Source organism: Myotis nattereri (assembly GCF_964212035.1).
Source record: "Myotis nattereri genome assembly, chromosome: 1".
Lineage (NCBI taxonomy): Eukaryota > Metazoa > Chordata > Mammalia > Chiroptera > Vespertilionidae > Myotis > Myotis nattereri.
In genome coordinates, this window is record NC_138075.1 from 63,485,768 (window position 1) to 63,511,319 (window position 25,552).

At 44.3% G+C, this 25,552-nt stretch overlaps 1 protein-coding gene across 2 annotated transcripts in view; it reads right to left on the reverse strand.

Annotated features, from left to right (window-relative positions):
- The window catches only part of SQOR (sulfide quinone oxidoreductase), a 57,133-nt gene that overhangs the window by 30,563 nt on the left and 1,018 nt on the right, over nucleotides 1–25,552 (reverse strand). The window contains exon 1 of one of the 2 annotated variants that reach the window (XM_081096047.1): nucleotides 10,391–10,477. The exons of the other annotated variant lie outside the window; for it this stretch is intronic. The gene's annotated coding sequence lies outside the window, so the exon portion shown is untranslated. Of the gene's footprint in view, nucleotides 1–10,390; nucleotides 10,478–25,552 lie in introns of those variants that run through there. 2 annotated transcript variants of the gene reach the window in all.

Here is a 25,552-nt window from a genome sequence, read left to right on the forward strand (position 1 = left end):
GGTCAATTTGCATATTACCCTTTTATTATATAGGAAAGAGGCTTGGTGCATGGGTGGGGGCCAGCTGGTTTGCCCTGAAGGGTGTCCCGGATCAGGGTGGCGGTCCCGCTGGGGTGCCTGCCCAGCCTGGATGAGGGGCTAAGGGCCATTTTCAGGCTGGCCATGCCCCCAGGCAATCCAAGCTCCCAGCCTCTCTCTTTTTTTTTTTTTTTCAGCACTTCCTTGAGCGGAGGCCAGGGCAGGCTGGAAGCAGTATCTGGGATTTATTTATCTTCTATAATTGAAACTTTGTAGCCTTGAGTGGAGCCCAGGTCCGGCCAGGGCAGGTGGGAAGCTTGGCTTCCTCCATCGCCAGGGGCAACCCAAGCCTCCTGCTCGCTCCAGCTCCGTGGCCACCACCACCTTAGTTGGGTTAATTTGCATACTCGCTACTGATTCACTAGTGGGCATGGCTTGTGGGTGTAGCGGAGTGGCAGAGTGATGGTTAATTTGCATCTTTCTCTTTTATTAGTGTAGATATATATATATACTGAGTGGCCAGATTATTATGACCACCTGATGTTTGTAGGCTAATTAGCTATGATTTCGCACTGAAGTTGCTAGAGGGCCAGATCATTATAAATGTCTGAATAGCACAACATACCTAAGTATCATTGCTGATCAAGTTCATCCTATCATGTTGATGGGGTATCCCAATGGAGATGGCTTCTTCCAACAAGACAATGCGCCATGCCATGGTGCTCATATTGTGCAGGAGTGGTTTCAAGAACATGAGGGAGACTTTACCTTGCTTAGGTGGCCCCAGATCTCAATCCAATTGAGATTTGTGGGACAAAGTTAAAAGAGCCATCAGGCAGCTGGTTCCACAACCATCAAATCTCATAGAACTGGACAGTGCTGTTCATCAGGCATGGTGTCAGATTCCTCGCATCACCTTTCAACATCTCATGGAGTCAATGCCAAGAAGAATTGCCGCAGTATTGAAGGCAAAAGGTGGCCCAACAAAGTACTGATGGGGTGGTCATAATAATCTGGCTGGGCATAATAATCTGGCCACTCAGTGCATGTGTGTGTGTGTGTATATATATAATATATATATATATTTACATATAATACACACACACACACACACACACATATACTAGAGGCCCAATGCACAAAATTCGTGCATTGCGGGGGGAGGGGGGGGGAGTTGTCCCTCAGCCTAGCCTGCACCCTCTCCAATCCAGGGCCCCTCGGGGGATGTCCGACTGCCAGTTTAGACCCAATCCCGCAGAGATCTGGCCTAAACCAGCAGTCGGACATCCCTCTCACAATCCAGGACCGCTGGCTCCTAATTGCTCACCTGCCTGCCTGCCTGATTGCCCCTAACTGCCACCCCTGCCGGCCTGGTCACCCCCAACTGCCTCCCCCATCCTTCCTGCCAGCTTGGTCACCCCCCAACTGCCCTCCTTGGCCTGGTTGCCCCTTACTGCCCCTCCTGCCAGCCTGGTGGCCCCCAACTGCTCCCTGCTCCCCTTTGCCAGCCTGGTCACCCCTAACTGCCCGCCCCCCGCCACTGGCCTGGTCGCCCCTCACTGCCTCCCCTCCCCCGCCTCCCCGGCCAGCCTGGTTGCCCCATGCAGCCTGCTGTTCAGTCATTTGACTGTTCCTCACTAACCCCCCTGCCAGCCCGGTCACACAGCTTGCTGTTCAGTCGTTTGTCCAGTTATTTTGATCGTGACAGCCCTGGCTTTTTATATATTAGAATATATGTATTTCCATACTTCCCAGAAAAGAGACACTACTTTTCTATAGTAAGGTGGGGCACGATACTATATCAAAGACTACACACAACCCAGGGCAATAATGCATAATCATAATTATTTAATATCCCACATTGGAAATGTGGTGTAATAAAAATATATATGTACTTTTTTTGGTGTTTGTCCCCAGTCCTGGCACAAACCTCCTAAAACCCTTGGAATTTTCTGAGTGAATAGAGTTGTTAGTCAATAACCAAAAAGAATAATAAGGAGCCCCTTTTGACCATAATTGAGTTTTTGCTAATGAGGTGACTCAACGTGAGATCCCTAGATAGCTTCAAGATGTGGGCTGATCACCAGGAAGACCAAACTTGTGATTATAAAGTTGGAACTTTCAGCCCCCTCCCAGCTTCTGTGAGGAGAGATAGGCTGGAGATTTAATTCTATGAAAACTCCTGCACAACCAGATTCTGGAAGTTTCCATGTTGGTGAGCACAGTGATGTGCAGACAGGGCGGGTAGCATCAAACACCTCTGGAGCTATCTATACCGGCCCAGTCCATGCCCAAAACCTTGCTCTATGCATGTCTTCCATTTGACCATTCCAGAGTTGCATTCTTTATAATAAACTGGTTCATTAGTAAAGTGTTTCCCTGAGTTCCATGTGTCATTCTAGCAACTTAGCCAACCTGAGGGGAGATCCTAGAAACCTCCAGGCAGAAGTGTGGGTTGCCTGGGACCCCATTTGCAGCTGGCATCTATAATGGGGGTAGTCTTGTGGGACTGAGCCCTTAACCTGTGAGGTCTCAGATAATTCTAGACTCTGGTCCCATCTACCCCCACTGACACACTTAGGAGTATCTGGGCCCTTCTTGTCATCCCCTGGGGTAGTCTAGACAGAAAACTGCTGCAGTCTGCCAAGAATGTAGCATGGATCTCTCTGGCCACCTGCTCAGGAACAGTTGCAAAAAATGGGATACCATTATTTTCCAACACCTGTATCATCTCTGGACTAGTGGAAGCAAAGTTAGGTTTGGCTTCCAAAAAATCTGGACTGATATTCCATCTTAGATTTAACTAGCAGAAGGTAAGTTGTGCTTTGTTTTAGCAGTTACCCATGGCCCCTTTCTAGAATCAGTATTTACAAACACAAAGTCCTTCTGACCCGGCTGTATCAACTTCATTAATAACAGCCATCAAGCAGAATGCCTGGGCAATGCAATCAATATGAGCTAAACACCTAAGCTGTTTTGACAAGAGAAGGAAACAGACGGAGTCTGAGTAGGAGGTAAAGGACTGGCAGCACCGGGCAGAGGAAATGCGATGGGCAGGAACACCAAGAGAAGGGAGCAGCGTAAGTAAATGAACCAAAGAGATGGCGACTGCCCTCCAGACCTCTCCCCAGCCTTCTCCGCCCTCTCTGGGCCCTGGCAGCTGACCGTAAACAGGGTGGGTATCATCGGGCTTCCCTTGTCCTCTGGTTTCCAGTTAGGTTCAACCAGTGGGAGGCACCAGTAGATTTGAAGATGGAAAAAGAGTAAGATTAGGATATTTATTCCTCAGACCCCTCCCTGCTAAACCTCTAGTAATCACTCCCTCTACTTGCTTCTTCAGGCCTCAAAGCAACACAATTCCTTCACCACTCTCGGTTCCCCTGAACCTTGCCCACACTTTTGTAAATAGTTATTTTGTTAAACCTCTCTTAATACCATGTCTGAGAGTGCCAACTGTTTCCCAGAGAGCCTTGCTGATGAGGAGGGAAGGCCCAGAGTAGGTGTGGGCAATGGAAGTCCAACCAGATTTGACCGATGTGAGGAGTAGACAAGAAAGAAATATCATAGCCCCATCAGAAAGGGTCATGTTCTGGAACTGAAGCTTTATATTGAAAAATCAAAGTTTCGAAAAGTGACAGAACAGAGGGGCAGCTCTGAGAAAATGAATCTAGTGTGAGGGAGCCAATTAAATTGGAGGGAAGACAAATTTAGTTCTGGGAGTCGGTTAGGAGGCTGGTACAGGGACACAGGTATGAGTGATAAGGGCCTGATTAGGTGCTGGCATTAGAAATACAAATAAAGATTCAGATAAGACAGAGGTGGGAAAAAAGAATGATTGGATCAGATGTGGGAAGAGGAAAAAAGTCAAAGTTGACATCCAGGCAACGGAAGAGAGAGAAATTATGTGGGCAGAAACAGGAGAGCGAGGACAAGGACCTGTCTGGGTTAGCTTGGGACAGTTAGGTTTGAGGTTTGGGAAGTGGAATCACCTAGAATGAGGATCACATAACTGTGGTCAAGGAGGAAGGCAGATGTCCACTGGGAATAGGAAGAAATCTGGTTTCAGGGCTTAATCTTAGACAATCGTAATCCCATCTAAGGGCCACAAAGTAGCCACCTGCAGGCCCAATGCAGACCAGAGCTGTGTTCTGTCCAGCTCGCAGTGTTCTCTTAAATTTTAAATTAGTGCCAACATTAAAAAATTTGGATATCTCACAGAAAAAAAATCCAGATTTGGGCACCTCTGACAACAATGGGCCCACATTCTCACATGTAGACACCTGGCCAGAATGAGTAGTCATTGCCCATCTGGACCTGGCGCGAGGATCCTGTTCACCCCACCCCACATGGCCTATGTCATTTATGTAACCTGCTGGGTCCTGGCACCTATTTGAGCGTGTGGTCCCTGCTAATGGCAGTGAGAGTCCTTGGAAGTTCTTAACAAAACAGATGTCTTTGGAGACACCCCGGGAAAGTTGAGGGGATGAACTGGAGCAATTCAATTGAGTTCAGCATTTTTGAGTTTTTACTACGTGCCTGGCACTGTGCTAGGTACCCCAGGGCCTGTGATGAATAAAAAGAGTCTGTCTAAGACCCAAAGACTGAGAAACAGCGATCAGGCTATCAATCCCTAGAAGGAAAGTAGGGGAGGGCGGGGGTAAGGGGAAGAGATCAACAGAAGGACTTGTATACATGTATATAAGCCAAACCAATGGACATGGACAACGGGGGGATGGGAGCACGAGTTTGTGTGTGGGGGGGAGGTTGGGGGTTAAAGGGGGGGGATGAGGACACATTTGTAATTCCTTAACTAATAATAAAAAAAAAAAAGAAAGAAAAAAAAAAAAGAAAGAAAGAAAGTATTGGCAAGAAAAAAAAAAGAGTCTGTCTATTATGTAACAGTAACAGGAAGGTCTGTTAGGTAGCCGTTTCAGAAATTCAGTCATGAGTAAGGGCTTAGAATAGATAATGAGAACAGAGATGAAGGTGTGAATGCACAACAAATGTTGAAGGAATTTCAGTGACAGATTAGCTACAAGGGATAAAGAGGGAAGAATGTGAACTATGACTTTGTTCCGTTTGATAAATGAAGAGAGGGTATAAGCAAGAGCATTGGATTACTCAAAGTGTAGTAAAGGTTACACAGGCTGCACCCTTCCTCTTGCATGCCTCCTCTTAAGTAATGACAGCGCTACTATCACCTGTGTGTTCAGGAACTGGATTGCTATTTCGTTATCAAATAAAGAAAATGGTCCTGGCCGGTGCTCAGTTGTCAGAGCATCAGCCTGTGGACCGAACGGTCGCAGGTTTGATTCCCGGTCAAAAGAGCACATATCTGGATTGCAGGTTCAATCCCTGGTCTACCAATCGGGGGGTGTGTGGGAGGCAATCAATCGATGTGTCTCTCTCATCTTGTTTTTCTCTACCTCCTCACCTATCCTCCCTCCCCTTCATTCTATCTGAAAAATCAGTGGAAAAAATATCCTCGGGTGAGGATGGAAAGAAAGAAAGAAAAGAAAGAAAAGAAAGAAAAGAAAGAAAGAAAGAAAGAAAGAAAGAAAGAAAGAAAGAAAGAAAGAAAGAGAAAGAGAGAGAGAGAGAGAGAAAGAAAATGAAAGAAAGAAAGAAAGAAAGAAAGAAAGAAAGAAAGAGAAAGAGAGAGAGAGAGAGAGAGAGAGAGAGAGAGAGAGAAAGAAAGAAAGAAAGAAAGAAAGAAAATGAAAGAAAGAGAGAAAAAGAAAGAAAGAAAGAAAGAAAGAAAGAAAGAAAGAGAGAAAGAAAGAAAGAAAGAAAGAAAGAAAGAAAGAAAGAAAGAAAGAAAGAAAGAAAGAAAGAAAAACTTTGGCTGGGTGGCTCAGTTGGTTGAGCATCGTCCTGTACACCCAAATGCTGTAGGTTCGATCCCCAGTCCGGGCAGTTACCTAGGTTGCAGGTTTGATCTCCAGTTGGTGCACATAGGGGAGGCAAAAGATCTCTCTCACATTGACATTTCTCTCTCCCTTCCTCTCTCTGAAATCAACAAACATATCCTCAGATGAGAAAGAAAGAGAGAGGGAGGGAGGGAAGGAACAAAGAGAGAAGCAACCTTCATTTAGTCTTGTAGGGCCAAGTTGGAACTCTACCTCCAAAGCTGTTTAAATACTATTAAGTATTTGTTTAAATATTAAGCTGTGAAGCAAGGCTTTGGTAGTGGGCCAGGAGCAAATCATCCAGGGAACAGAAACAATCATAGTTCCCTGATGATTCAGGGTTTTAGGGCCACACTGAGTTTCTTTAGTTCCCTAAGGGAAAAATGTAGGAATTTTCTTTAAAGAGTCACTGATTAAGGGTTACAAATGAGGACTTGGCAATGCAACAGTGGCTCCCTTTGCTGCTGAGAAACGTACTACAAATGTCCCTAACCTATACTCATTTTACAATCAGAAAGCCTTATAATATAGGGAGGCATTGACAATTTCACTAAGCCATACATTTGCTAAGGAGAAAATACAAATTATATTTACAGAAAGAAAATTCTTATATTATGGACCCAGAAGCAGAAGAAAAAAAAATAAGTCAATTGGGCTATTTCAACTGAAAGTTAGAAGTTGTGACTGAATTATATGCCCTGTTTTTCTGCTTGCTTTAGCCAGTGGGAGCTTGACCACTCATGTTCTAGTGTATAAATCAACACAGTTTAGTTCCTTTTCAAATCCATCATTCGTAGTTGGCCTCTAGTCAAGTATCCTGGAGGTTTCCTTTCAAGGTCTGCATATGCTTGTGGGTGCGCATCCCTAGAGCATACACCCCCACACACTGGAGAGGGGGGCCTGACCTGGAATTACTCAAGTCCCGTCACAAAGCAGGGATAAGCTTGGGCCTCGTCTCCTAAATCTGCTCAATGGTCACAATGAGATGACTCATCAGCCGCAGGAGGGCTGGGTGGGATGCCCACTCAGAGCCTCACACACAAGAATCCTCTAAAGCAGTGGGTCTCAACCTTGGCTGCACATTAGCATCACCGGGGATAAACAGGACTAGCCAATCACTCAGGCATATTATTCACACCTGAAATTCAATGTGTGCGGCCTAACGCAATGAGAAAACACTCTCTCATTACAAGTTATACACCTGTTTCGAAAACGATTGAAGAGATGCCAAACTCCTTGAAAGGTTAGGACAGAATGAGGTGAGGGCTAGGTCCCAGGTGTGCCAGGTTCCCTAAGTGCACGTCTTCCCTTTGTCTAACCGTGATTGGCAAACTGCGGCTGGCGAGCCACATGCAGCTCTTTGGCCCCTTGAGGGTAGCTCTTCCACAAAATGCCACTGTGGGCTCGCGTACAGTGCGATTGAAACTTCGTGGCCCATGCGCAGAAGTCGGTTTCCGGCCTGGGCAAATCTATTTTGAAGAAGTAATATTGATATTTGGCTCTGTTGACTAATGAGTTTGCCGACCACTGGAACTAAATGGCACAGTTCCCCATCCCAGTAAAGCTTTGTCTGAAGGTGTGTCAGGAGTCAGGAGACCCAGGATCACACCCCAGGTAGTAGCAGGTAGGGCTGGGCCTTAACCACTCTGGGGCATTTGCACTGGGTGGCTTCAAAGGTCCCTTCCTTTTCTAAAATTCTGTGATCCTCTAAATGAGCAGAAAAGGGAAACAGAGGTTCACAAGCAGGTATTCAAACGGGAATACTTGTTCTACTAACAAACTGCTAGAGCTGTGAAGCATTGCAGCAAGAATGACAAGGGTTTATAACCAGGCCTGTCCCTAGGCTCTCTTCATCTTCTTATAAAGACACCAGCCATATTGGATTAGAGCCCCACCCTTATAATCTCATTTCACATTAACTACCGTTTTAGGCCCTATCTCCAAATAGCCACCTTTGGAGGTACTGGATTTTGATGGGACACAATTTAGTCCAGTATTTGCCCTCCAAAAGTTATAGGCATAGTTAGCCCCAGTGTGTTCTAAATGTCCTGTTCTTTACAAAGCTCTCTCCCCATCTTCCTGCCCCAACGTAGCACTTTTACAATATAAATCACAGGGCTGGCTGGTTGGACCGACTTTCCTTCTTCCCATTACCATCCACATTTGGTTGGATTACACAGACTTTTAAGGCTGGGAATTAAAAAGCAACTAATTGGCTTCAGGCCAAGTCTGGGCTGCTTCTAGCAATTTACCCTCACCTCTCCCATTTGCCAAGTCTTCAGGGTCACCGAGGAGTTATGCATTACGTGGCAGGGCAGGGAAAAGTGAAAAGAGAAATGTGCATTTCTGCCCAGAAATGCTTCATCACGGGTCTGTCTCCATTCGCTATACGACACTTCCTGTGTTACAACATCTGGTATTAACAAGCCTGGACACAAGCAAGATGGAGACACTGTTCTGAAAGGACTCCTCGTTTTCATTTTCTCTGGCAGGACACCAGCCACAAACTTACACAGACCCGTGAGCCCTGGCTGATGTTTCAGGCACTTCAGCTCCAGATGTGTTGTTTACATATTTGTTCAGCCAGTTAAAAATTTTAAAAAGCCCAAATTTTAGTGTTACTCCTCAAACCACCATCTCACTCCTTGATGAATTTTGTTTTTGCAGATGCAGCCACAAGCAACCCTCTCAATCCACTTATTCACTCAAAAAATATCTATCAAGTGCATTCCATGTACCAGGGTTGGAAATGTAATGGTGATGGCTATATGCTTGCAGTCCAGTGAAGGAGACAAACAAGTTCTAATAAATGGTATTTATTTCACCCCTCTGTGACAGGTGCAGTGCTGGGCAACTTAAATGCATGGTACAGCATGATCATCTCCACTGTACAATGAAGAGGCAAAGGCACAAAGAAGTTCAAAAAGCCAAGGCCAGGCCCTAACGGGTTTGGCTCAGTGGATAGAGCATCGGCCTTCGCACTGAAAAGTCCCAGGTTCGATTCCAGTCAAGGGCATGTACCTCGGTTGCAGGCACATCCCCAGTGGGGGGGGGGGGGGGGGAGGTGTGCAGGACACAGCTGATTGATGTTTCTCTCTCATCGATGTTTCTAACTCTCTATCCCTCTCCCTTCCTCTCTGTAAAAAGTCAATAAAATATATTTTTTTAAAAAGCCAAGGTCAGACTGCTAGTCAATGGAAGTGTCGAGACCAGAACCCATGTCACCTAACTCCTGGGCAGTGCCCTTTCCCCTGTCAGGGAATCCTTATTTTTCACTAATCTCCAACTGAAAGTTAACACTTTCTTCAATATATACAGTGTCATATATATGTGAACTTTAACATCTAGTAGCTCAATTTTGAAAATGAAATGCCTTTATAATTATTCAAAGTATATATATATATATATATATATATATATATATATATATATACACACATTTTGGGGGACACCCTCTAGACAACAAACCACAGCAATTATTAGCTGTACCTATGACTGTCTCCAATAGAAATCATAGATATTTTATTTTATTAAAGGTGTTGTCTATATCTTGAAATATTGTTTATGCTCATTACTACTTCAAAATTATGGTAGCTATTAGATCCACTGATAGATCTTATTTAATGAATTATTTATAAAGGCATATATATTACTACACAATAAATTATTATAATATTTGACAAATGTTTTGAAACTGGTTTCCTTTACAACAGTGTGCCTTTTACTTTATACCTTTAAAAGTATTGTTCTGAGAAGGGGTCCTTACTCTTCCCACACCTGCCAAAGGGGTACATGGCACAAAAATGGGTCAGAACCCTACATGATAGCAATGGGCAGCCCACACCAATCCAGAGGCTCTGCTCACTGTGTCTTTGAGCAAGAAGCTAGGTTGGGATTTTTAGAATTAAAAGAGAAACGTAAACTAGAGAGAAAGAACCCGAAATTCCTTTCTGCCTCCTTTCCGCCCACTCAGTTCCGCACGTGCCCTACACGCTCTGCTCTCTGCCAGCCGGAGGGCAGCCGACTGGAGCGCCCACCTGTCCCACGCGCTGCGTCGGTGGCTAAATGTGTCCCTGCTGTGGGCAGGCGGGCTGACGTCAGCCTCTGACCCGAGGGCCGGGCACCCCCCGTGCCCGGCCGGTGCTGAGTGACGCAGTCAACAAGCCGGGGTGCCAGCACTTCCCACACGCAGGGGGGATCCTGCGGTTTGTACCCGCCCCGAGCAGCTCAGCCCTCCGCGCCCCCCAGGCTCCGCAGTCCTAGAAGGAAGCTCAGTCCCAGGACCTGGGTTCCCCACGGGGCAGCAAAGAGCTGCTGGTGCGGGGCGGGGAAGACAAGTGTGAGCGAAGCCCCAGCCGCGAGAGCAGAGCTGGGCCTGCAACCAGCCGCGGGGGTGCTTTCTGTCCCGCCGGGCCCCCCGCCCCTGGCCCGGGGCCGGAGATCGGCCGCCGGATGCCTCTTACCCAGCGGCGAGCGGAGCCTCGGGCCACAGTGTACGGTGTTGGCGCAGCAATAGCCGCGGCTCCCTGCCCGGGCTCGTGGCAACGGCTGGGGCCCCGCCCGACCCCGGGGCGGAGGCTGAAGGCGGGGAGAACGAGGCTCCCCCCAGGAAAGGTCCCGCCGCTGCCCCGCCCGGGGCGGCGCCCGGGCACCGAGGCCAAGTGCAGCCGGCACGGGGCTTTGTGAGCGCACAGAGGACGGAGCCGAGACTCCCGGGTCAGGGGCTCGGGGACCGCCCTCGGGGCAAACTCACCTCCACTCCCCGCACGCCCTGGAGGGCGGCCCGGCACCCCAAGCGCGGCAGCGGAGGGCAAGGAGGCCACCTGTTGCTAACCCCCACCCCCACCTCGCCCGCCCGCCGGTGCCCGGGTGCTGCTACCGGGAGGGCAAAGGTGGAGGTGGGGCTGTGGTAGAGGCCCTGCTGGTTTGTGTCGGGTCCTCAGGTGCGTCTGGCTTCCCACCTGGTTCCCGCGTCTGCTCAGGGCGACCGCAGTTCCCCTAATTTTACGCTTTGGATGATGGAGGCTATGCGCAGCCCCGTGGCTATTTGACTTGGTAAACGCAGGGGTCAGCGGGCTTTCAGCCACCGCCCTCCGCACCGCGTTGCGCCCTACTTTCATGCTGGGCTTGCAAACGCCCTTTCCAGGTGGGTGCAGTGTAAGTGGTTCTCACAATATCAGACCTAACAGCCCCCCCCCCTTTTTTCCCCTAAGATATATTTTTACTTATTTTTTTAGAGTGAGGAAGGGAGAGGGATAGAGAGAATAGAAACATCAGGAGAGAGAATCATCCACTGGCTGCCTCCTGCACGCCCCCTACTGGGGATGGAGCCAGCAACCCGGTCATGTGCCCTGACCAAGAATTGAACCTGACCTCCTGGTTCATAGGCTCACATTCAACCACTGAGCCAAACTGGCCAAACAGCCCCTTTTAATAATAAATACAGGGTGCCCCACAAGTTTACTGCAACTTCGAATGTTAAAAACTTTCCCCTTGAAAAGCCCCTAAAAGTATTATTTTTTCTTTTACATTTTGTTTTGTGACTTTTGAATAATTACTTTTTTAAAAATTTTGTTACAATCAACGTTTTCTGTCTTCAATCAATGGGACGAACTGCATCTATGATAAAAGCACTATGAACACTATAGCTACAAGTGCAGACTGTAGACTTTTATTGGCAACTCAGTTCCACCTGCAGGACTGCTTCTATTACATGATTTTCTGAAATGGGGAACAACTTTGGTAAAGTAGCTCTGAAAAGAAAAGGGAACCCTCCTTCACTGCTGGTGGGAATGTAGGCTGGTACAGCCACTATGGAAAACAGTGTGCAGGCTCCTAAAAATATTAAGAATAGAGTTACCATATGACCTAGCAACCCCTCTGCTGGGTATCTACCTGAAAAATTTGAAAACATTTATTCACAAAGATATATGGCCAAGACATGGAAACAACCAGTGTGTCCTTTGATAGATGACTGGATAAAGATATGGTACATTTATACTATTCAACCATAAGAAAAGATGAAACACTGCCATTTGCGATAACATGGATGGATCTTGAGAATATCGTGCTAAGCAAAATAAGTAAAACAGAAAAAGTCAAGAATCATATGATTTCACTCATATGTGGGATATAAAATTGAAAGCAACAAATGAACAAACAAAATAAGAAAACTCATAGACAAAGACAACAGTATAGTGGTTACCAGAGGAAAAGGGGGTAGGAAATAGAAAAGGATAAAGGGGATCAAATACATGGTGACAGGAGATTTGACTTTGGGTGGTAAACACTAAATGCAATATACAGATGATGTAGCATAGAACTGCACACTTGAAACCTACATAATTTTATTAACCAGTGTCACCATAATTTAATTTAAAAGATATTTTAATAAGATAGCTATATATATAATTATGATAGGAAAAAAAGGAAGCTCTGAACAAAATGAATACAATCTTCTTTCAGTTTTTCCAATAGATGAATTCCTGGAAATTTCACCCTATGCATATTTGTAATTATCTCAGCTAGAATCCAATTTATATTACAAAAATTATGTATTTTTTCATACTTGAATGTTATGGCAAAAGGTGGGGACACCAGGAATCATGCAGGACTCATGACGACTGTTGTATGACACTGTCCACACAGTTCAGAATGTGGCCTGACTCCTACCCTCTAAATGCCAATAGATTGTTTCAATCATCTTGACAAACAGAAATGCCCACTTCACATCCCAGTCATACAACCCTCCCCATCCCAGTTAAGAAGCCCTGGTTTACATGGGAAGACTGCAGGCAGCAGAGAATCGGAGGAGACATGCTGCTTGCCGGATGGTTTGAGGTTGGTGGGTGTGGAATCAGATTCAGTTAAGAAAAGTGTCCTGAGCAGATCTCACATGCGGGGGGCTCTACATGTATTCATTCTAATACCTCACCGAAGACCCCTTCTTCTCCCCTCCAAGTACTGCTACATCAGGCAGGCAGGCAGGAGGCTGAGAGTTTACTCACTCACTCATGCAGTGTTCTTTCATCTAATCCCACCTGCTACGTATCAAGCAAGCCCTGTGCCTGCTGCCTGGTCATATACTGCTAACAAACTCAGACTTAGTCCCTACCCATGTGGGGCTTGCAAAGTTGCAAACATGTGCTTGGGGAGATGGGAAACTAGGAGAAGCATCATTAAGAGTGGGAAGAGGAAGTGATAGGAGGAGCTGGTGCTAAGAGCAACACACCCCATTTTAACAACATCCTAAAGAATGAAGAGCAAACCACCAGGGCTTTGGAAAGACACGCAGGCTAGTAGTGAGCAGGAAGGACTGGCAACAGGAACTAGGCGAGAATAGGGAATGGAACAGAGAAAGGAACCCTTTGAAGAACAGGAAGGGCAGGCCGGGAGGAAGAGCATGATAAAGAGGCTGTTCTTGTAGGCATGCAACTTTATTTTTTTAAGATTTTTTAAAAATGTTTTTATTGATTTCAGAGGGGAAGGGAGAGGGCAAGAGAGTTACAAACATCAACGATGAGAAAGAATCATTGATTAGCTGCCTCCTGCACTCCCCCTACTGGGGATGGAGCCCACAACCCGGGCATGTGCTGTTGACAGAATCGAACCCAGGACCCTTCAGTCTGCAGGTCAACAACACTCTATCCATGGAGCCAAACCAGCTAGGGCTTTTAAGACTTTTTTAATATCGATTTTAGAGAGAGAGGAAGGAAAAGGGAGAGAGAGAGAGACACCAATGTGAGAGAGAAACATCAATCAGCTGCCTCCTGGGGATCAAGCCGGGGAACTGAATGGGCAACCCTTCAGTGCACAGGACAATGCCCAACCAACTGAGCCACACCAGCCAGGGAGGGCACACAACTTTGAATAGTCCCCTCTGTTTTGCCGAATCAGCAAGTCCCAACCTCATTCCTTCCCTGCAGCAAATCTTCCCTGGGTGAGTAAGTAGGTAAAGAAGTAGCTCACCCCTCCTTCCCGCTCCCCCCACCCCCGCCCCATCAAATCCCTCCCTAGCTCAGAAAGCAGCCCAGCCAAGGTGCACCAGCTTCCACATAGTGTTCACCCTGCCAGACGACGCAGCGGTCTCAGAACCTCAGAAGGGGTGGGCAGAGAGAGTACAGCGATCGTGTATTATGCCAGGTTTTTTCAAGGCAGTCCCCATACCTCCCAAATGTGCCGTTTTCCTCACAGCCGTCCTACACATCAAATAACAAAAGTTGCTGTCAGGCTATACAGAGCAGCTAGAGTTTCCTCATTTGTTGCATAGAAGATCAAGTGGTTTTTAAGACCAGGAGCAGTAATGCATAGAGAGGTGCATCATAAACTATAAAGACTCTATCTCAATCAGGATTCTTCGTTGCAAGCAATAAACCAGCTCTGGAGAACTTACATAGAAGAGAGATATTAAAGGATCTCAGGGGTTCATAGACTATCATAATGATGAAGTAATGATGGCAGGAAAAGTGGAAAGAAATCAGGACAGCTCTGCAGAATCAAAAAGCAGAAATCACACACCATCTTTTAGTATTCTGGCCTCCCTCAGAACACTCCCATTGCCTTCACAAACGACTCTAGGAGGAGTGACACAAATATAAACGGACCGAGAATCAGGTCCTCGGCGGGAGTGTCCATTGACCAAATCTATGCCAAAGACCAGCATCACAGCTGTCAGAACAGGGAGAGGGCATACTTGGTCCCTCTGACTTCCACCAGGACACTTGTGATGGGTATTCCCCCCAAATGGGGAAAAGGGTTGAATACTAGGCAGGCAAAACAAAAAGATGTCTACTGTAGGCCACATAAATATAAGAACTTATTACATATACTGTTTTTTACATACATAAGCAAGGTAGCACAATAGTGAAAATCCTCAGTCCGAGAGTAACAAAGAGCTCTGCTAAATATAGTAGACTAGTATATATATTAAAGAGTGCTGAAAAGCAAAGGTATGGGAGGCAGACTCTCTATCCAGAGGGGGCTCCTAGGAAGAAGGAAAAATACTGAATCTGGAATCATCTTTTTCAGAAACTTAGTCTCAAACACGGTTTTGGGAAATTCTTTTTGCCTATATTTCCTCATCTATAAAAGAGATAAAATTTGTCCTCCTACCTCAAGGATATGCTGGAAGAATAAACACTGTATCTTTTGGGCTATAGTAGCTCAGAATATATGTGGGACTATGAAGACCAAAGGTTATGTTCGTGTTGTACACCATCTCTCTCAAAGAGAAAGGCCTCAGTTAACTGCATCAGTAAAATGGGTATTTTTGTAAGTACCTACCTCATAGGATCCTTATGAAAATTAAATGAGTTAACACAGCTAAAGTGATTGGTACTATACCTGGCATCAAATAAGTACTCAGGTCAATGGTAGGTAATAAATGGTAATTACTAAAGTATTGGTAACTACAGTACTATAGTTATTGTTGTTATCTAATGTTCAGGCAACTGTTAAACTAGATACTGAAGAGAAAGAAGTTCCATGTGGACAGGACAAGCAAGAGCGGGCTAGTATGCTACAGGTCTCAATAAGATGCATGCACTACAGTGGATGGAAAATAAACCCTATGAAAAGTCAGAAACAGGCCATTTCATTTACTATCAAGGCCTCTGAAATGTTTCCATCTAGCCAGCTAAGTCTTCTTTAGCTTTTCCCTGGACTTTTCATTTTGCAATTGGTCAAAGGATTGAGCCTGATGAGGTTAAGTAGGCAGAAAACATCTAGACTTGAGAATCATCTGGCCTATCTGAGACGTGTAGAAGAACGGCTGATTTTGTGACTTGTGAGAGCACAGAAACCACCTCGCCTCTAGGTACCAAAGATGATGTCCAGGTCGAAGTGGAAGGTTAAGTGGTCAGGAGGTTCATGAGGAAGTATCCGAGCATGTTCTGAGTATCAGTAGACAGTGCCAGGAAGTGAACAGGTCCAAGAGGACCTTCTGATGTGTCCAGTCTTTCTCTGTAGGTATAATGTCTTCTGTTTTTCATGATGCTATAATAAAGTCAGTTCAAGCATGTAAAATAAATAAAAATTTCTATTTAGCCCTTTACCTAAAAAGTTTGCTCATCCGTTTTGGATGCTAGCATACCTGTCAACAGCTGTCTACCTATTTTGACCCTAGGTGCAAACCTGACACCATTAACCATCATCCACAACTTACTGGTAAAGTCCTGCCCTCTATCATCCCCACAAATGCTAACAAGTTCAATTTGTAAATGCCTCTCCTTCTATCATCCCTGTCCCTAGTGACGTTGGTGCCCCTCTCACCGGCACGTTTGGATGGCCTGGTGAATGGTGTGTCCTGAGTGCCCTCATGGCACACATCCTGTGGCGAGCCTTTTGGCCTTACGTACTAGTAATAGAGCCTTTCCAGCATGCCCACGTCCCCCAGCCTCTTTATTCCTTCCTGTATTGTCACTGGAGTGAAGAGGAGAAAGAAGGTTGGAGGGAAGCATCCTAAACTGCAGAGCAGAGCTTCCGTGAAGACAATGGGCAGTCCTTGAGCCAAAGTGGCCCATCGGGGAAGTCCCATGTCTCCCAGGAGTGGGCCCCTGGCTAGGAGCAGCATGTAGAAAACATGTCTCAGTGCAAATGCACAGACCTCAGAGCATCCCAGCTGAGCCCCTCGTCGGTTCCAGTCCTGTAGTTAGTTAGAGGTGTGTGAGCACATTCTCACGGCTACGACTGGAGCCCAGAACAAAGATGAGGGTGGGGTGACCCAGCCTGCTTTAGATCCCAGTCTGCATCTTTAATAACCGGTCTGACCTACCAGGTGGCACAAGCTGCCTCTCAGGACACCACCCCTCCTGGCTAGAAGCGGGTGAGTCAGAATAAGCGGGCTTCAGGGTGGCCTGCAGAGGGGCAAGGTGACTCATGTGGGCCTCACCTCCTCTCTCCTTGCCATTACACTTTCAATCCAGACAGGAAAGGCCCATCTGCCCTCCTTCAGAAGCAACCTCTTCCCTGCTCCCCCATTCAGAGGGTAAACCCATCTGAGGCCCAGGTTATGAGGTAGTTACGGTCAGAAACCTCTCATCTGAGATGAGTACACTGCCTGGATGCTGTCAGTACACCGAACAGATGGACTGGAGCCATTATGATTGAAACCAGCAGTCCATGAGCCAACAATCCTGGAGACCCATGGGATAGGTGTCTCAGAATGTTGGTGCTGGAAGAGCCTTAGGGATCACCTCCTGCCAGCATGTCTACCCGGAGGGAAACTGAACTGCTTAGAGCCCTCCAGGGAGAACTGAGTAGAAGCCCTCCTGGCTTTTAATCCTACTGTGCATTTCCCCACAAAGCCATACAGGTGTGAGAGAGACAGAGCTGAGTGATAAACTGAAGACCCAAAAATGCAGGCCCAGCATGGCACTATCTAAGGTCGCTCTCTCCAGGTGCTTCCGGTGGTGGTGAAATGTCTCAGAGCAGCAGTAATAGGAATGTCCCGGCCATTCTGCAGTTGCCCATTCTCCCAGCAGCTTGGCCTCTCTCCTGTCTACTCCAGCGTCAGCATCATCTCAAGGGAAGAATCCCGAGCCGACCTCACTCAGTTCAGCCTCACTGTGGCTTCCTTCTACCAGAGAGGCGTGGAACTTCCCTGTGAGTGCAGGAAAGTCAAGAGTTCTGGGCATTCTTCCCATTAGGCTCTCTCTTAACAAGACACTCATGTCTCCTTCCACTTCTGTTCTTCCAATATTATCAGCTTAGAAATGAAGTGGTCTATCCATATAGCTCCCTATCATTGGTATAGTTTTATCAAAATATTCAAAGTAAAGCTCCTGAGGTCTATTTCTATCTCTGTTCCTAGTATCTCCAGCCTAAGAAAATTCTCTAGAAAGGTGGTACTTTGGGTTTTTCCCACAGTAAAATCCTAGCTCCACCACTTGAATTGTATGATCTGGGAAGTTACTCAGACTTAACATGTCCTCAGCTGTAAATGCACTCACCTGTAAAATGGTGATGAGACTATGGTGTTATGGTGATAACCTCCCACGGCTGCTGTTACAGGATAACCTATGTACAGCAGCTAGCATGAAACAGATGCTCAACACAGCTGGGGTTCTGAATCTTAGGCTTGAGGATGAGCTAGAAGTAGATCTGAGATTAGAAATCCAGCCAGAGATGAAAATACCCTAAGCAATTAGATAAAACAAGGGGGAAAACCCAGCAACCAATAAGAACAGGTATGTGGTTGACAGGAGGACTGCACCTGGGTGCTGGTCACTGCTATTTCCGTCTTTGAATTCCTGGATTAGCAGACTTGGAAATGAACTCCTAAGTAGCATCCTTATTATTAATTTAGGTAATGCATATTAAAACACTTTGAGCCTGGCCAGTGTGGCTCAGTGGCTGAGCATCAACCTATGAACCAGGAGGTCATGGTTTGATTCCCAGTCAGGGCACATGCCCCGGTTGGAGGCTGGATCCCCAGTAGGGGGCGTGCAGGAGGCAGCCACTCAGTGATTCTCTCTCATCGTTGATGTTTCTCTTTCTCTCACCCTCTCCCTTCCTCTCTGAAATCAATAAAAATATTTTTTTAAAAATTTTAAATACCTTATTTTTAAAAACTTTGAAAAACAGAACAGCCCTAGCTGGTTTGGCTCAGGGGATAGAGCGTCAGCCTGCGGACCAAAGAGTCCTGGATTTGACTGGGTCAAGGGCATGTACCTCAATTTCAGGTGCCTTTCCAGCCTGGGCCCTGGTCAGGGCATGTAGAGGAGGCAACCAATCGATGTGTTTCTCTCACATCGATATTTCTCTCTGTCTTTCCCTCTCTCTTCTACTCTCTCTAAAAAGCAATAGAAAAATATCCTCAGATGAAGATTTAAAAAAAAAAAAAAAAACACAGAAAAACAGAACATGCTAGAGGAGCCTAAAAAACAATAATAATGTTAGATGCTTATATTTACAATAAATAGAGATTTGTTAAGGTTATCTCATAAGTGGGGGAAGGGGAATGGAAGGGTAGTGTGTCTTCTCACGTCTCCTTTATTTTATTGATTTCAGAGAGGAAGGGAGAGGGGGAGAGAGATAAAAACATCAATGATGAGAGAGAATCATTGATCGCCTGCTTCCTGCACACCCCACACTAGGGATCAAGCCCACAACCTGGGCCTGTGCCCAGACAGGGAATTCGAACTGTGACCTTCCCGTTCATAGGTCAATGCTCAACCACTGAGCCATGCCGGCCGAGCTGACTGAGTATTCTAATACATATTCCCAAGACAGTAGGTAACTAAGCCAATGAGATTCCCTATAGTCTTCATCTAGGCAGTTTTACTGCCAGGCTAATTTTTCACCAATTAGACCAGGTGTTGGCTTCTCTTGGGCCCGGTGCCCAACCTATACCCTATCAGCTAAGACCTAATGTGGAGGGTCCGGTGAACAAAATCACACAACACCTCGGACCTTTGACCCAGCAAAATCTCTGGCCTGTAACATTTTTCTTAGAACATGGTTGATGGTGATATATTACATGACCGGAGAAGAAAAAATAGGTAAAAATTAAAAACCTCAAGCCCAACTAAAAGACTCAAAAAGTTAGGAAAATGTCATTTGAAACCTATCAAACGTTCCCCATAAATCACTTTCAAACATCTCACTGTTTAAACAATAGTTCAGACCATACAGAAAATCCTGACTTATATATAGGATGATATATAGTAGTTGAAAACGCTTAGGCCAAACTACATCAAGCTAATTAAGTCAGTATCAGTGTCTGTAGACCTGGGGGAGCAGAGAGTACCACAAGATGGCAGCATTGTCCCATCTATGCTTTCTCGGGTTGCGTGTTCATCCGTTGCACTTGCTCTAAAACGGCCCAATTCTTTTTTGAAGCTACAGTATTTTTAAGAGGCCTGAACAGCCCCTAGCTCAGGGGTCCTCAAACTATGGCCCGCGGGCCACATGCAAATACAAATACTGTATTTGTTCCCGTTTTGTTTTTTTACTTCAAAATAAGATATGTGCAGTGAGCATAGGAATTTGTTCATAGTTTTTTTTTAAACTATAGTCCGGCCCTCCAACGGTCTGAGGGACAGTGAACTGGCCCCCTGTTTAAAAAGTTTGAGGAAACCTGCCCTAGCTGAAAGAGAAGGTGTAAATCTTAACAGTAGATGTGGCGTCTGTTTTTTTTTAAGTCCAGTATGCTCATTATCTCTAGGCTCACTTCATTCCCAAGATCCTGGGACTGGCTATCATTATTTTTTTAGTCTATCTGAATATGTAATTAGGCAAGGAAGCAATGGCTTAGATTATCCAAGAAATACAAGCTCCCAAGCCATTTTTTAATTGTAGGAATTTGATCTTTTTATTGTAATATTCCTTATTTATGTAATCTAGTTTTTTTATTTTAACTATTTTTAATATCTGTATATCTCTCCTACTAGATTCAATTTGATCTCAACTGTGATGGTTAATTTTATGTGACAACCTGGCTAGACCATGGTACCTATATATTTGGTCAAATACCACTCTAGACATTTTTTTTTTTAAATGAGACTAACATTTAAACCAGTAGACTTTCAGTAAAGATTACCCTCCATAATATGAATGGACTTTGACCAATCAAATGAAAGCCTTAAAAGGAAAAGACAAATGAAAGCCTTAAAAGAAAAAGACGGAGGTCCCCTGAGGAAGAGGGAATTCTGCCCCCAGACTGCCTTTGAACTCTTCCCTGGGGATCCAGGCTGTCCTGATGATTTTGGAATTGTCAGCCCCCACAATCATGTGAGCCAACTGCTTGATCAATCAATCTCTCTCTCTCTCTCTCTCTCTCTCTCTCTCTCTCTCTCTCACACACACACACACACACACACACACACACACACTGTTAGTTCTGTTTCTCTGTGGAGAACCTTGATTAATACACCAACAATAGGCTGGGTGGGCACTACTGCATTATGGAACCATAAGATGATTAATAAATACCCTTGGTCTTAAATGCTAAGGCAAATGTAATATTAAGTACCATGAGGACACAAGAAAAAAGAACTTTGGGAGGTGGTTTGGAAAACTATAAAGAAGTGACAACTGAGTTGCAAAAAATGAATAGGTGTCCAACAGGCAGACATTACAGGATGACGGGTCCTGAGCAGTGGAAGCCCTGGGAGAAAAAACACACATGCACAAAGGGGCACAGTAAGTACCTCCCCTCCATGTGGATGTGACTCCAAGATACTGTGATGTAACATCCAACATTTTTTAAGCTTTTACTATTTTGTTAAGGGCTTTTATATGGATAGCAAAACACCTCAAAACTCTATGAAGCCAGAAACACTTATCCCCAACTTTACAGTTCAGGAAACTGAAGTACACAGGGTTTAACCAAGTCCAAGGCCCCAAATCAAACAGGAATATAAACCAGCAGTCTGACTTCAGAGTCCACAATCCTAACCACAGTATTACTAAGACTGAATATACTATAAAATTTTAAATTTTATGATCAAAGCAGAGGCCAGGAACCTTCAAGTCTATATGCATGTTTTTGTCGCTTAGTATTCCCTGACAAAGTATTCACTATCCTTTACCATCTTTTCCAAAGTCCTAATGAAAGTCAAGCCGGCCCAGGAGTGAGCAGCACCCACACATGCTCAGTGATGTTCAGCCCCGTTCTTATCCAGATCTGAGCACTGCAGGCCTCCTGAAGCGCATTAGAAATGTGTTAATCAGAATGAAGAGCCAGTAGGGGGGCGATCTTACCCTAAAAATAGATGAATTTCATTAATGTATCATTCTTTTACAGGCCTTTAAATCTCCTTTATTCAGGTTACACAGTAGATACATTACTTTCCCTCTACCTGTCTTGGCCCTTCCTTTTCTCTTCCTCGGTTACCACCCCCATTCCACCCCAAATTTTATCTATCTTCTCTCTGATGGCCCTGCCTTCACATTGTGTTTCTTTGGAAATTTCACTTTTTGTGTTTTTGGGGGGGTTTTTAAATCCTCAACTGAGGATATTTTTCCATTGATTTTTAGAGAGAGTGGAAGAGAGAAAGAAAGACAGAGAGAAATATCAATGTGAGAGAAACACATCGATTGGTTACCTCCTGCACGCGCCCCAACCAGGGTCTGGGCCAGGGAGGAGCCTGCAACTGAGGTATGTGCCCTTAACTGGAATCGAACCCGGGACCCTTCGGTCCGCAAGCCAACAATCTAGCCACTGAGCCAAACTGGCTAGGGCTGCTTTTCCTGTTTTTTAAACTAGTCATTCATAACTGTCTCCCTTGACCACTTCCCTCACTCTCTTAATGGCTTTGAAAATAAACCTAGTCTCACCCTAATGGCCTTATACATGCAAAAGAACTAAAACAGTATGAATAAAAGCTAAGCAATAGAACAAATCTTAAATATCTGAATAATCAGAACAAAAATATTTGAACAAATATACAATGGAGAAACTATCTTATCCAAATGGAAAACCTAGAAACTAAGTAACTTTTTAAAAAATATATTTTCAGCCCTGGTAGGTTTGGCTGATCGGATAGAGCGTTGGCCTGCAGACTGAAGGGTCCCAGGTTCAATTCCAGTCAAGGGCACATGCCCAGGTTGCAGGCTTGATCATCTGTAGGAGGCGTGTAGGAGGTAGATCAATGATTCTCTGTCATCATGGATGTTTCTATCTCTTTCTTCCTCTCCCTTCCTCTCTGAAATCAATAAAAATATATTTTAAAATATATATATATATTTTTTTTTTTTTCATTGATTTCAGGGAGGAAGAGGAAGGGAGAGATAGAAACATCCATGATGACAGAGAATCATTGATTGGCTGCATCCTGCGTGCCCCACTCTGGGGATTGAGCCCACAACCCAAGCATGTGCCCTGACCAGAAACTGAACCGTGACCTCCTGGTTCATAGGTCGACAACCAACCACTGACCTACACTGGCTGGGTAAATAACTTTTTAAAATATGTGCACAGTGAGGTTTGAAGATTTAATCACTGAATCCTTGTTTTGGAGGAAATCATATACAGGGTGTCCAAAAAAAATGTATATACAGTTTAATAACTGATAGTTCAATTTTGAAAATGAAATGTATTTTAATAAACACTGCCTTTATAAATATTCAAAGTGCATGTATACATTTTGGGTGGCTATATATATATATATATATGAATCTATCTCCTCCAAAGGTCATCCACAGAAGTCCCTCCAAGGGGTCCAAGAACTCCCAAGTTAAAAAAATATATATATAAAACATGACCCAAAATATTCTATTAGTTGGAATTTTCTGTTATTTATAGGCTATAGATCCTTATGAAGCACTTTCTACCAAACTACTAAAAGCAGTAGCTATTATTTTTATTCTCAAATTAAAACTTTATAAAGTTGGGTTATTTCAACTAGAATCTTTACACACTTTCTATCACTTTTCTGAAAAGGACTACAAAAGTGGACTAGTCATTCTGTGACACAAATTTCAGAGAACATTAAGAGAAAGGTGACAGGAGAGGAAAGCAAAGGAGTGGAATGGTTGAAATAATGTCCATAAAGGGAAGTATACAGTGCTATGTACACAATAAATAGTGCTTGGTCAATGACTTTGGATAATTCATAGGCCTTTTTAAAATTAAACGTGTAAAAAGTAGTCTTCATTTTACAAGTCAAAATCAGACAAATCATGAGAGTGTGTGATACATTTATAAACTGTATCAACTCAAAAACTCACAAGGGATACAATCCTTGTTACATTCTGCACCTACACATCTACATGACACTTCCCACACAGTAAACGCACAATCAACCCCCGTCATTTTAGTTCAGTGCATGGGAAATAGTACCACAACAAAGGCAATTATTTTTCAATCCAAGTACCAATTCATTATTTTGTGCAAAAATACAGCACAAAGGGTTCTGTCCAAGATTAACAAGATATGTTTCTATATTACTGAAATACAGTGAAAGTTTTCAATTTTAATTACCAAGGTAATTAAATTTAATTAATTTAATTACCAAGGGAATTACTTCAGATTTACAATTGACCTACATATAGTGGATGCTATTTTTTTAAAAAGTAGCATTTTAAAAAATATATAAGCTTTTATTGATTTTATTTTTTTAAGAGGAAGGGGGAGAGAGAGAGAAACATCGATCGGCTGCCTCCTGCATGCTCCCTACTGTAGATCAAGACCAAAACCCAGGCATCTGCCCTGACCAGAATGGGAACCAGTGACCTCACTGTGCATGGGACGTGCCAGGGCTAAAAACAGCATTTTAAAAATCTCTAAAGTTAAATAATACAATTCTAAAAGCATATGTGCCCTGCCATTCATTCAATAAACATGATTTATTTTAATACAGGTCACAAACATTCAACTGATTTACCAGAGTTCTTTATTTCCTGCCTGCTATCAATTTCAGTCTTAAACCTGACTTTATATCAAAAGCAGCAGTTCAGAATTTATTTCATAAGATTAATCCCAAAAGTTACTGGGTGGCTTTTTAAACTATTTCACTCTTCATAAATATAAATCACTAAAATAGTCTAGAACAATGTGGAGAGCTCTTTAAAATTTGCAAGGGCCCCACCTCAGAACTTGAGTAAGAATCTTCCTGAATGTTGGGTGTGTTGCTTTTTAAGTTCCCAGGTGATAATAATATGCAGCCTAGTGTGGGAACCTCTGACCTAGACGACTAGACCAGTGGTTCTCCACTTTTAAGATGCATGAATCACTTGAGGAAACTCTTTTTAAAAAGCAACATAAACAAAGAGATGTGCTTCAGCAGGCTAGGAGTGGTGTGCAGGAACCAGCATTTAAATAATCATTGCAGCTGGTCCACAAACCACTCTGAGAAACAATGCACAGCCTTTGTCAGATTATAAATGAGCACATTCAGCGTGCAGGTGACATTGTACTGCAAGCACTATTGAATCCTGCCCTAGGCAGTTTTAGCCAGTATTTGAGGGCAACATGTAGTCCTTTAAAATAAAATGTATTCTTAAATATAAGGTCAAAGTCAAGTGAACTGTGAGATTATAATTCATTCATTAAAGAAGGAAAAGGCTTTCAAACTATTTAAACCTTTAAACAGACCAGTTTTTTGCACGCAACTTAAATCTAATGCCTTTCTCCATCATTAAGTATCCTGATATGTGATCAGAGACACTGACTCCAGCTTACCAAAAATGTAATGTAGACTATAAAAAAAATATACATTCTAATCACACACCTTTACAGATTCTGTACAGTCTCTATTTACAAAACGGGAGACCAGCTGGACATTAAAGAATACTAAAGCCGTAAATAATAAACTCTCGATTTTAAAAACAATGAAACTTCACATTTCCCTCACATAAGTTTCTACTTATAATATTGGGGGGATGATATCTAGAAAATGCTAATGGTATCATGCTGCCTCTTTTGTGAAGAAGCTATTTTCCACAATTCTTGTCATTATCTACAAAACTAGATAGATGGTATCTATCAATCTACTTTAAGCATTTTTTTTTTTAAAGTAACCACATGTAGCCCTAACGGGTTTGGCTCAGTGGATAGGCCTTCGGACTCAAGGGTCCCAGGTTCGATTCCAGTCAAGGGCATGTACCTTGGTTGCGGGTACATCCCCAGTAGGGAGTGTGCAGGAGGCCGCTGACAGGTGTTTCTAACTCTCTATTCCTCTCCC